Genomic DNA, 10,759 nt, shown 5'->3' with positions numbered 1-10,759 from the left:
GGCATGCCTGGATCCTGATCACAGCCTGAAGCTTCATTTTGAAAAGTAGAAGATATTATTTTGTGAAAAAGATGGCTGAATTTGAAATCTCAAAAGCTCCAAGCAACATGGGCTACATTTTTTTGAAACTTGGAGTAATGAGGTAACATTTGTTCAGACTACTGCCTCCCCAGTGAGACCGGATGATGTATGTTAAGGTATTTGGCAAAATGTTCTGTTTATGTTAATCTCGCCTGAACTATGTCCAGCTGACAAGCATCAGGACACAGTGCTGGCTGTTAGATGTTAAGACATTTGTTCTTCCTAATGCCTGCCTTCCCAGGCTCATTTCCCCTTTCCACTCTCCACAGTCCTGAGGGACCTGCAGCCCCAACTGTCTGCTCACTCTTCCCTCCACATTCCCACCATCCCCAGACGAAAGGGCTCCAGAGCCCATAGTTTTCTGCCTTTGGCTCTAAGAAACACACATTTACTTTCCACAGTAACTAGAGCTTAACCTCAATGTTAAAAATTAGAAAATACAGAAATTAAAATTGACCACTTTGGGCACATTCTCTCTCCCTCCCTCTGAAAGCATAAATTATGCCTCTACCTTCTGGATGAACTGAGTATAAAAGCCCCCATACTGTTTGCTCCAATAGAATACTTTGCTCAGCAGAAGCAGGCTAAATTATGTGTTTCAAAGCTCCCTGAAGCTGCAATTCCGGAAACATATAATTACGCCCTAGCATTATCAAAGAGCAGAAAATATTTTTCATCCACTTTTTCGATGGTTTAACAACCATTCTGGATTTTGATTTTTTGTGACAGCAGGCTAGTAAATAAGTCAAAACTCTGCATCCAATAAGTATATACAATTATTAAGTGCTAATAATACCTTTAAAGTGTTTAAGGAGATGGAAGCTTTAAGTATCCTGGTTTGACCATGGCATACTGCAGATGTATGTTGTGTGATCACACTGGACACCATCACTTTGTACAATTAAGATCATAACAGGGGCTGGAGAGATGGCCCAGCAGTTAAATGTCCGCTGCTCTTCCAGAGGATGCAGTTACCAGCTCTCACATCAGGCTGCTCACAACCACCTGCAACTCCAGCTCTAGGGGATCCAACAGTTCAGGTTCGCGTGCACACACACACACACAATTAAAATACTCTTATAATTGTAATTAATTTTTAAAAGATTCTTAGAATAACTGGTAAAGGCAAATGTTATCAAGGAGTATGCTGTGTGTCTCCGAGTAAGTACACTGTCCTATTCCATGTGGTATAGGTTCTCCAATTCTAAGTGATCAGCCCTAATCAAATACAACTACAAACAAATACCTGGACTAAGCAGGCTGATTTATATGTAACAACTAAAGAAGAAAGGTCCTAAATTTGAGAAGAAATTGAGGGAGCATGAGAAGAGTTCCAGGGGAGAGAAAGGGTGGAAAACGATGTAAATATAGTACTCATATCCAAAAAATTTAAGTTAAAAAAAGTCCCATACAGGCAGGCACTCTGAGGTAGCCATGAGAACTTGGGCCAGGAGTGACGCTCATCTCTGCGTGTTGAGCCCTCCGGCACTGGAAGTGGCAGTGACAGACACCGAGGCAACTCCACCAAGAGGTAAATCCTTGGGGTTTTCTGTTTGTTTGTTTGTTTTGTTTTGTTTTGTTTTGTTTTGTTTTCGAGACAGGGTTTCTCTGTGTAGCCCTGGCTGTCCTGGAACTCACTCTGTAGACCAGGCTGGCCTCGAACTCAGAAATTCCCCTGTGCTGGGATTAAAGGAGTATGCCACCACGCCCAGCGAGGTAGGTCCTTGTAAGAAGGACACCACACAGAGTGAATGCAGAGTTCTTAGGAGCTGGGCAGTTCCCTACAGTGACTGACACCGCCACCACAAACTCAAACAACAGCAACTTGAATTTCGCTTTTCACATTCTGTAGACCAGGCACCTAAATCAAGGTGCTAGCAGGTCCCTGCTCCCTGCGGGTTCTAACAAAAATCCTACATTTGCATGCTCGGCTTCTGGGCACACCAGAGTCTTCCTGGTTCCTGGCGGTGTCATGTCTCTCAGAATTTGGCCAGACTCCACACAGCTCTCTTCCCAGGTTCTCCTATCTTTTTCCATCTCTCTCCTCTTAAAGGGCACCTGTCCTTAGGGCCTGTCCTAGTGACCTTAGCCAGAGGTCTTTAGTTACATGGCAGACAGACTCTTTCCAAGTGAGGCCCTAGTCACCAGGCTACCAAGGGGTTAGGCCAGGGGGATATGTTTGTTATGGGGCACAATTTAAGCTGTAGATGTGTCTGAAGCAGTCTCAGGAGTAGTTAAGGCATCGATACCAGCCATCCTTTTGGGGAAATGAGTCAGAAGCAAGAAGCCAGCAGGGGAGGAGGGGAGAAATTTGCCTATTTTTCATTTTAGGACTATGTGAAGCTTTGAGTTCAGCAAATCTGTTACTATTAAATATTAAACAAATAAATATAATTTACAGTGATAAAGCAAGGCCATCATCAATTATGATGTCGGCTTCAGTCTCTAACACAATTTGTCTAGAGACAAAACACGAGTTCTTAATTGCCGAAATGAAATATGCTTAACATTAGGAAGTTTTAATAAAAGGAAAGTTCATGTTTTAAAAGTTGACATCCATTTTTCCATGTCACAAATGACACAAACATTTTTTTTTTAAAAGACAACCCTATAATTATATTGGCCTGTCATTATTTATGGTGACTCACACTGGGTAAGTGTGTCACATCTGTGGCTGAGTGGCAGATAGAAGCTCAGCGGGGGGCAGTGGTGTTCCCCAGAGGCCAAGTTTCTCATGGCATCCAGAACTTGCTTCCAACACAAGGACTTCTGGATCTCCTGGGGAAAATGTTCTCTCTGGGCCACCATACATCTGGGTGTACCACCCCTGGGAATAACACCCAAAGGAATCCAAGTCAACATGTCCGCAGACACCTGTACACTCGTCTTTATTGCAAGACCGTTCACTACAGACAAGATATGGAATCAGCCTGGACATCCATCAACCGACAGACGACAGTGGAAAGAGGGATATATAAAAACGGTCTCTTCATTGGTAAAGAATGAAATGATGTAATTTGCACGCACATGGATGGAACTGGAGGTTGTCCTGTTAGCTGAAATAAGCCAGACGCAGAAGGATTCATGTGGAGTCCTTCCTAGCCTATGCAAAAACAAGATCAAAAGATGTATGACACAAAAATAGAAGCATATGGAGCCTAGTAAAGGGAGAGTTGGGGGGGGTGTCAAGAGGAGGAAATACAGGAAGAAAGACAAACAGCATGCCCTCTCTTTATAGGTGGAGTTTAGGTTTAAATACACACACACACACACACACACACACACACACACACAAGCAGATGAAAACGAGCCACAGGCAATGATGTGTACGTATGGATGCCACATGAAGTCCTTATCCTGAGTGTTAACTACGGAGGAAAGAGGAGAATCAGCACCGGGACCCGTTTAAGTCACAGTGCCGGCCTGGTTCAGCAGCCACAGGCAGTGAAAGTGAGCATTTGGAAGGAAGGCCAGACGTCTCTTTCAGTCCTCCTGCTCTGAGCAGTGAGCTAAGAGCTACCTGTGAGGAGACATGCGCCAGGAGTGCCTAAGGCTAGGGTTCCTGGCAGAACCAAACCAAGGAGCATGCACGCTACAGTACACAAAGGGTGCCATTTTGGAGGCTCCACGAGTGAGCCCAACACACTCTATTTGTGTTTGTAATGAATTGCAGAACATAACAAGGCTTGCTAACTTAAATTTTAAGTCTTAAAAGGACGTTAAATAGCAAGTAAATCACTGTAAGGGAAGAGAAAGGAAGATGAGAAATATCTTTGTATTGTATTTTATTACATTTGATGTCATTACCCCCAGCCATCTCAGTCTCTCATGCTTCACCTTATTCTTGGGATTAAAAACAGGACCAAACCTGCAAGCTCCCTCCCGACTGTACAATACCCTCCCTGGTGCCAAACTGCAGTGCCATTTTGAAAAATAATTTTAGCTTGTTCTCTTCACATCTTGGGCTTTGTCGTAGGAAAGCAGTTATCCCGTGGGTATTTTCGCAGTCAGTGAAGTTCATTCAGATCTGGAGTAGCTCAGCCAGGAAGGTCCTCTGCAACTTTTTGGAAGAACAATGCATCTTTATAAAATGTTAGAACTTGAAGTCTTTCTGTTCCTCTTTGTTCATTTGTGGCTGAGATATTTAGGTCTGTGGAACAGCTGACACCTTCTTTTTGTCATGGGCAGAAAGTCCTTTCTGGCTTGAATGCAAAGAATGAAGGCTGTGTCCAGCTTTCCTATCTGGCCAGCCAGACATTCTGGGCAGTCCTGCTCTGAGCCTCCTCCAGCTGGACCATGGAGATCATCTACCTTAGTGTGTGTGTGTGTGTGTGTGTGTGTGTGTGTGTGTGTGTGTGTGTATGTGTGTGTGTGTCTGAACAGGATAGACACCTGCTTCCACCTCCAGCTCCTACACACTTGGACCCCTTTTCCCTAATTAGAATTGCAATCAGGGACCATCGGGGCAGATCCAAAATACCAGTAATAAATGAGCAGAAATCTCAGAGTTTGGAAGGAGTGTGGGATTTTCCCTTTCTCGAAGTCTGCTGGGAAGGGAGAAGTTTTTCCTTAAGTCTCACAATGACATTGGCCACCATAGCCTTTGCTCTTTCAGAGCAAAGAGAAAACCCTCATCCCCATGTTATACTCAACCAGGCTACACAGACCCAACCTTGGCATTGCCACAGGGCCAGGAGGAGATGTGGAGACCTCTGCAGCTCCCCTGAAGATCATGTTTTCCATTTTCATTTTGTGTCCTCTGCTTTTTGAGTTACATTCAAACTTCTGCTTCATAGCATCTTGATTGCTCACATGGGACAAGCACAGAGATCTGATGTCATGAAAAAAAAATCCGGTGCACCTGGGTACTGAGTGTTGCATCAGCCCTGAGTAAGCCGGTTTCAGCATCTGATATCGCAACCCAAAAACCCAACAGCTATAAAATGCCTAACTGGAAAGGGAACATGAGTCTGATTTTCCTGCTGATTTCAGTCTAAACCATGCATGCATGTAGATGTCCTGTAGATGACTTAAACCACAAACAATGACTTCAGGGGCACAGGCTCTGGAGGTGCTTTCCATGGTAAACTTGACTGGCCTTGAGCCAGGGACAACCCACTTGGGACTGGGTAGGAAGTTGGTGTTAGAAGCATTGATGCGATTGGTCCCTGTGATCTGAGCAAATGACTCAAATTCCTGGAGCTGGTGCCTCCTTCTTTGTGATGTACCAATCTCTAAAGGGATTATTGTCAGGGCTGAATGGATTGGTGAAAGCCTCTAGCTTTGTGTCCAATAAGCTCAGTACATGTTGGCTTTTTACTCCTGTCTATGGGAAGAGCAGCCTGGAAGGGAGTGTGGATATCCCCTCCATTGCAGCTGATGATGCATAAAAACTGATTGGGATTGGGGGCTGGAGAGATGGCTCAATGGTTATGAGCACTGGCTGCTCTTTCAGAGGACCTGAGTTCAATTCCCAGCACTCACATGGCAGCTCACAACCATCTGTAACTCCAGTTCCAGAGGATCTGACACCTTCACACCAATGCATATAAAAAATAAAATTAAATAAATTATTAAGAAAAGAGATTGATTGGGATTGGTCCCCCTTGGGTTTAAGGGTGCTCCTTAATTGATATTTGTTGATCCTAGACCCACTTGCCAGAAAGATCTGTTCTGGACAAACCTCATTAGCAGTATATGTCAGCCACAGGGATGGTTTCGGGGCTCACTCAATCGATGCAAAGCTCAGGGCTTAATTTTTCTCTAGGTATAAGCAAGGAAGCCAGGGCCCAGGGAACTGTGGGAGTCCTTGTGACCTTGAGCAAATCAGCAGAAGACAGAGACAGGGAAGGGGACAGGCAGGAGTCTTGAGCAAAACCTGAGTAGACTTCTTTCTCCCCTCCACCCCCCAGACCCCATATACGGGTTGCACCAGCTGTGCCTCTGTGAGTCTCTGAGACTAGTTGGCACTCACACCTGGGCTTTGAATCCCAAATTGAAGTTAAACAGGAAGCCAAAGGCTCCACACAGGACCACTCCAGCATCTCCAACTGAGCCTGTTCCAGGGGATTTCTTCTCTCTGGTTGACATGTGATCCTTCCCACAGTGCACCAAAACCCAATCCAACATGTCTGCTTCTCTTCCTGGTCTACCGAGCAGCCACATACAGAAGGTCAAAGCTCTTAAGATTCTCCACCTTTGTGAGCTAGTATATTCCAAGCACATGCCATTCACCCTGTAATTTAAACTCACAGTTCACCCTATCATGTAATTTCTCCATATTTCAGAGACAGACTTGTTGGTTATCATGAGGACCTCATTGTAGTAATATTTTCTTATGGCTATTAATTAAAATTATACTAACATTATACTTAGTTGCAAAAAGCAGATAGTAGGAACATATAGAAAATGGAAGGTCCTGCCATAAATCCCTTACATTTCAAGGTGAGTTCTCTTGGCAGTATTAAATAAATCAATAAACAATGAAAGTTGGGCAGGAGAGATGGCTCAACAGTTAAGAGCACTGACTGCTCTTCCAGAGGTCCTGAGTTCAATTCTCAGCAACCACAACCATCTGTAAGGGGATCTGATGTCATGTTCTGGTGTGTCTGAAGACAGCTACATAAAATAAATAAGTACATCTTTTTCTTTAAAAAGTTTATTTAGGCAAATAAGCATCTCCGAAGCATTTTTTAAATAAAATTCTTAATTTGTGTTTCAAGGATATTTAAGACACTATTGAGATAATGATGGATCTTTGCAAGCACAATGCAAACGAAACTGATGTTAAACCCACCAATCAACCCAGAAACTCGCCTTGAGAAAGCTTTTGGTTGTCAGTATGAGATGGGTCTTTGGAATTGGTGGGTTCTGACAGAGTGGTGTACCTGTGACAAAGGGCGGCACACTATGAAATGGTAAGGGATATAAGGCATACTGTATATGCTGTTTTAGTTGCATTCTTTAGCAGCTTAGAGTAGGAAGGTTTTATTCGACTTACATTTCCAGACCTCAGTCCATCATTAAAGGAAGTCAGGGTGAGAACTCAAGCATGAACTTGAAGCAGAAACCATGGAGGGCTGCTGCTTGCTGGTTCATCAGCAGGCTGTGCTTAGCTAGCTTTCTTGTACAGCCCAGGACCATCTGCCTAGGGAATGGTGCTACCCACAGTGAGCCAATTAGCAATCAAGACAATCCTCCACAGATATGCTTGCAAGCAAGTACAATATCCCTGATTGGAACAGTTGAGTCTCCTACCTCTGGTGACTCTAGGCTATGTCAAGTTTGGACAATTAAAGTTGACTAGGACATATGACATCAGATGAAAACAGAAAAAGCAACTTATACAAAAGTGTGCAGGTCTTTCCCTTACAGTAAAGAAACATAGTATTATATTCATTAGTTGCTTTTCATAAGTTAAGATAATTTTGCATTGGGAAATTATCCCTAGAAAACGAAATATAGAACCATCATATCATCTATTAATAACACACACACACACACACAGACACACACACACCCAGAGAGAGAGAGAAAGAGAGAGAGAGAGAAAGAGAGAGAGAGAGAGAGAGAGAGAGAGGTCACTGCAGTACTGTTCACTATTCACACTGGTTGTGCAACCAACCTGTGTCCATCAATGCAATATGCATAAGGAAAACAGGACATATATACACAATTGAATATACTATTCAGCCCTAAGAAAGGCAATCCTAACATTTGAGACAATTTAAATGAACCTGACATTATGGTATATGAAGAGGTTAGACAAAGAAAGGCAAATACATCATGACCTCAGTGATGTGTGGAATCTAAAAAATATGAGTTCAATACACACACACACACACACACACACGCACATGCACACACATATAGAGAGAGACAGAGACAGAGAGAGACAGAGAAAGAGTAGAACGGTGACTGGATTGTTGAAGGAGGAACTTTGGGGAGTGTCAGTGGAGGAAGACAAACATGATTGGACATAAAGAGTAACTTCAAGAGACTTACCACACGCTACAGCACCAGTATAGTAATAGTTAATATACATATTATGTTCTCAGAAAATGCTAAGAGTTTATATAGTCTCACTTCAAATACTAACTATGCAAAACAACACATACATTAATTAACCAAATTATTCATTGCACAATGTGTATATACTTTGGAATGGCATGCAGTACATGATAATTTATACAATTTTATCTGCCAATTAAAAATGGCTTTTGAGGTGAAGATTATTTTTGGATGAATCAAGATATTTTGGTTATTGTGTTCTAGCGCTGGCTGTGGGCGTGAGAAGAAATCCAGCACAAAAAATCTCTATTAGACGATGCCCTGGGTCACTATAGCGAGGCTCCATCTCCCTCACTGGTCTCTACAGGATACATATGTCTGAGGTGGCCTGGGAAAATTTATTTGTTTTACTTGCCTTTAAATTTCACGGAGTCCAGAAGGCACTTAAAGGAAGGAACTTAGATCACATGTGTCAGAATCCATCTAGTTTCTTGACAGTGAACCACCAGAGCCTGCTGCCTCTAAGAATTAGGGATAGAAAGTCACCTGCAATTTCAGAAAAAACAAAAAACAAAAAACAAAAAACAAGAGTGTTTGCTGAGGAGGGGAGGGAACCCACAGAGGGTTCCTGAGTGGGAAAGCCGCCAAGGAGCTGGAGTTGAGGACCGTGGGCATGGGAAGGCAGTGAGTACCATATCTGATGCTGAAGAAATGGAGCGCTGCTGGCTGAGTAGACCAGGAGCCTGAGAAACATCCCCGCTACTGAGATAGAAGCCAATGGTCTGAAAAAGAGATGGAGGGGAAAGGAAGGGAAGAGGTGTGAGCAGCCCGGAGAGGGGGAGACCTCGTGCACTTCAGGAGGTCGAAACCAAAAGGGAGACGAAGAAAGACAGATGTTTTTTGAGTTAAAGATGGAGTTCGCCCTCCAGGGTCACTAGAACAAAATGGCCTCAGTTAAGAGTCCACACCTAGACTTGGCACCACGAGGCTTCCTTATTCAGGAACAGAGAAGGAACATCGGAACACTGAGTTTCAGGTTGGGGGTGGAGTAACCGCTTTGAAATCAGAAGCAAAACTGGGAACCGCAGAGAGGTAAGGGGAACAGACCCTTTCACTTCCAAGTTGCTTTTAGTTTTGGTTTTTATCATAGCAAAAGAAAGCCAGGCAGAACTGTAAAGAAGGGAGAAAACTTGTCGAATCAGAGAAAATGTTTTATTGTCAGAAATTAGAGAGACAGAGACAGACAGGGGCAAGGGTGAGGGTAGGGGTTGGTTTTTCCTTAATGCAACTCGGAGAAATGTCTTTCCTATCCGGCTTCCAGAAGCTTCCTTGCCTGCGCGTTAGACCTGCTTCTGTGCTGAGTTTTTATATCCTGCCCAGGCTTGGTCACAGAAACCGCCCCGTGCCTCTCCTAGTTTCCACAGCTCCCAGGCACGCAGGTACTTTGGGCGGTGTCTGCACTTTTGCTTGGAGGAGTGCTCTGACCTCATGACTCAGCAGATGCCACGCTTAATTGGAGGTCTGGGAGGGGACGGTAGTTGGCTCCCTTGTGTTTCTCTCCAAAATGGTCCAAGTTTAACGGCTGCCTGTGCTGATCCTGAGCAGGTGTGTGATGGCTGAGAAGGCGTTTTCAGAGCATACAATAGCCTGTTTACCTGCTGTCTTCCCCTCCAACCCCCCTCCTTTAACTATTTCCTCCCTATCCTCCAGAGAGTCTGTCTGTGCCTGAGAATTAAGCTTTTGCCTTCACTTCGTTTTTATATATGGAATCTAATTAAACCTTTCAATTTGATTTTATGTGTGTCTGTATATGGTATATACATGAGGTGTGCACTCAACTGTGTTTGCCCATAGGCTGAAGGTCCATACCAGGTCTCCTCTTCTGGTTTCCATTTTATTCCCTGATACAACCCTCCCTAGATCATCATATCCTGAACTCACAGCCAGGAGAAACATATTTTCTTAATAAAGCACCTCTATTGTTATTGCTAGATCCTTAGTGTGTTTTCTGGTTATGGTAGATTTCAACTTATTTTTCTTGTTTCTCCTCCAGTCGGTGCTGATTGGTCAGTGTTTTCCACATGTTTTCTGGGATGCCTGTCTGACCTTGTCTGGCTGACCAGGCGCAGTGCTAGGGAGATCCTCTGTGTTTTTGAGGTAATTTTGGCTATGCTAAAGGTGTCTTGGAGTGGGGGCTTCCTGCCAGGTGCTCTCCTCTGCCTGTTAATTTTAGTCCAGTGCCCAGTCCCCCACTCTGTCTACAGAGCGTGCTAATCTCTGATTTAGGCTCTGATTTTCTGAATACCACATTGGGTCCCCTGGCCTCACCTCTATTCTGACTTGATTCCATTTGTGTAGTAGGTGTCACCTCCCAATTGCACCCTCTCTTTGAAGGAAAGACCTTTCAATGCACCCTCTCCTAGATGGAGAGAGAAAGTTACAGGACTCATAAGGCTCTCCCCGGGGCAATATACTATTAGAAATTGCTTGAGAGAGGAGACTCTTTGCAGGAGCCAGAGCTGTACATGGCGTTCCAAAGATGCCCCTCTGGCGAGTCCCGTGCTGGGGCTGGCTTTGAGTCATCTATGCTTCTATAAGGAGCATGCTCTTGTAAGTAAAGCACAGGAAGCCCACTGGTTCACCCACCTAAAGCTTGGGTGGAATTGCT

The 10,759-nt window shown here is 44.0% G+C and overlaps 2 long non-coding RNA genes across 7 annotated transcripts in view; one reads left to right on the top strand and one right to left on the bottom strand.

Annotated features, from left to right (window-relative positions):
- Positions 1 to 2,945: 2,945 nt before the first annotated feature.
- 1700067G17Rik (RIKEN cDNA 1700067G17 gene) lies at positions 2,946 to 9,043 on the bottom strand. Its single transcript, NR_040471.1, has 3 exons — positions 8,784 to 9,043; positions 8,507 to 8,610; positions 2,946 to 3,184 (listed from the first exon to the last, which is right to left on the bottom strand). It is a non-coding gene; the product is annotated as an RIKEN cDNA 1700067G17 gene (long non-coding RNA).
- Positions 8,978 to 10,759, top strand: part of Gm34194 — a 36,434-nt gene continuing 34,652 nt past the window's right edge. For 3 of the 6 annotated variants that reach the window (XR_003947921.1, XR_001779082.2, XR_878357.3), the window contains exon 1: positions 8,978 to 9,183. This is a non-coding gene — a long non-coding RNA (predicted gene, 34194). Of the gene's footprint in view, positions 9,184 to 10,144; positions 10,249 to 10,759 lie in introns of all 6 variants that reach the window. The other 3 variants (XR_003947920.1, XR_003947918.1, XR_003947919.1) reach the window with 2 other exon arrangements.

The sequence above is a fragment of the Mus musculus genome, chromosome 1 (genome assembly GCF_000001635.26).
Source record: "Mus musculus strain C57BL/6J chromosome 1, GRCm38.p6 C57BL/6J".
Classification (NCBI taxonomy): domain Eukaryota; kingdom Metazoa; phylum Chordata; class Mammalia; order Rodentia; family Muridae; genus Mus; species Mus musculus.
This window is presented reverse-complemented; position numbering and strand designations above follow the sequence as displayed.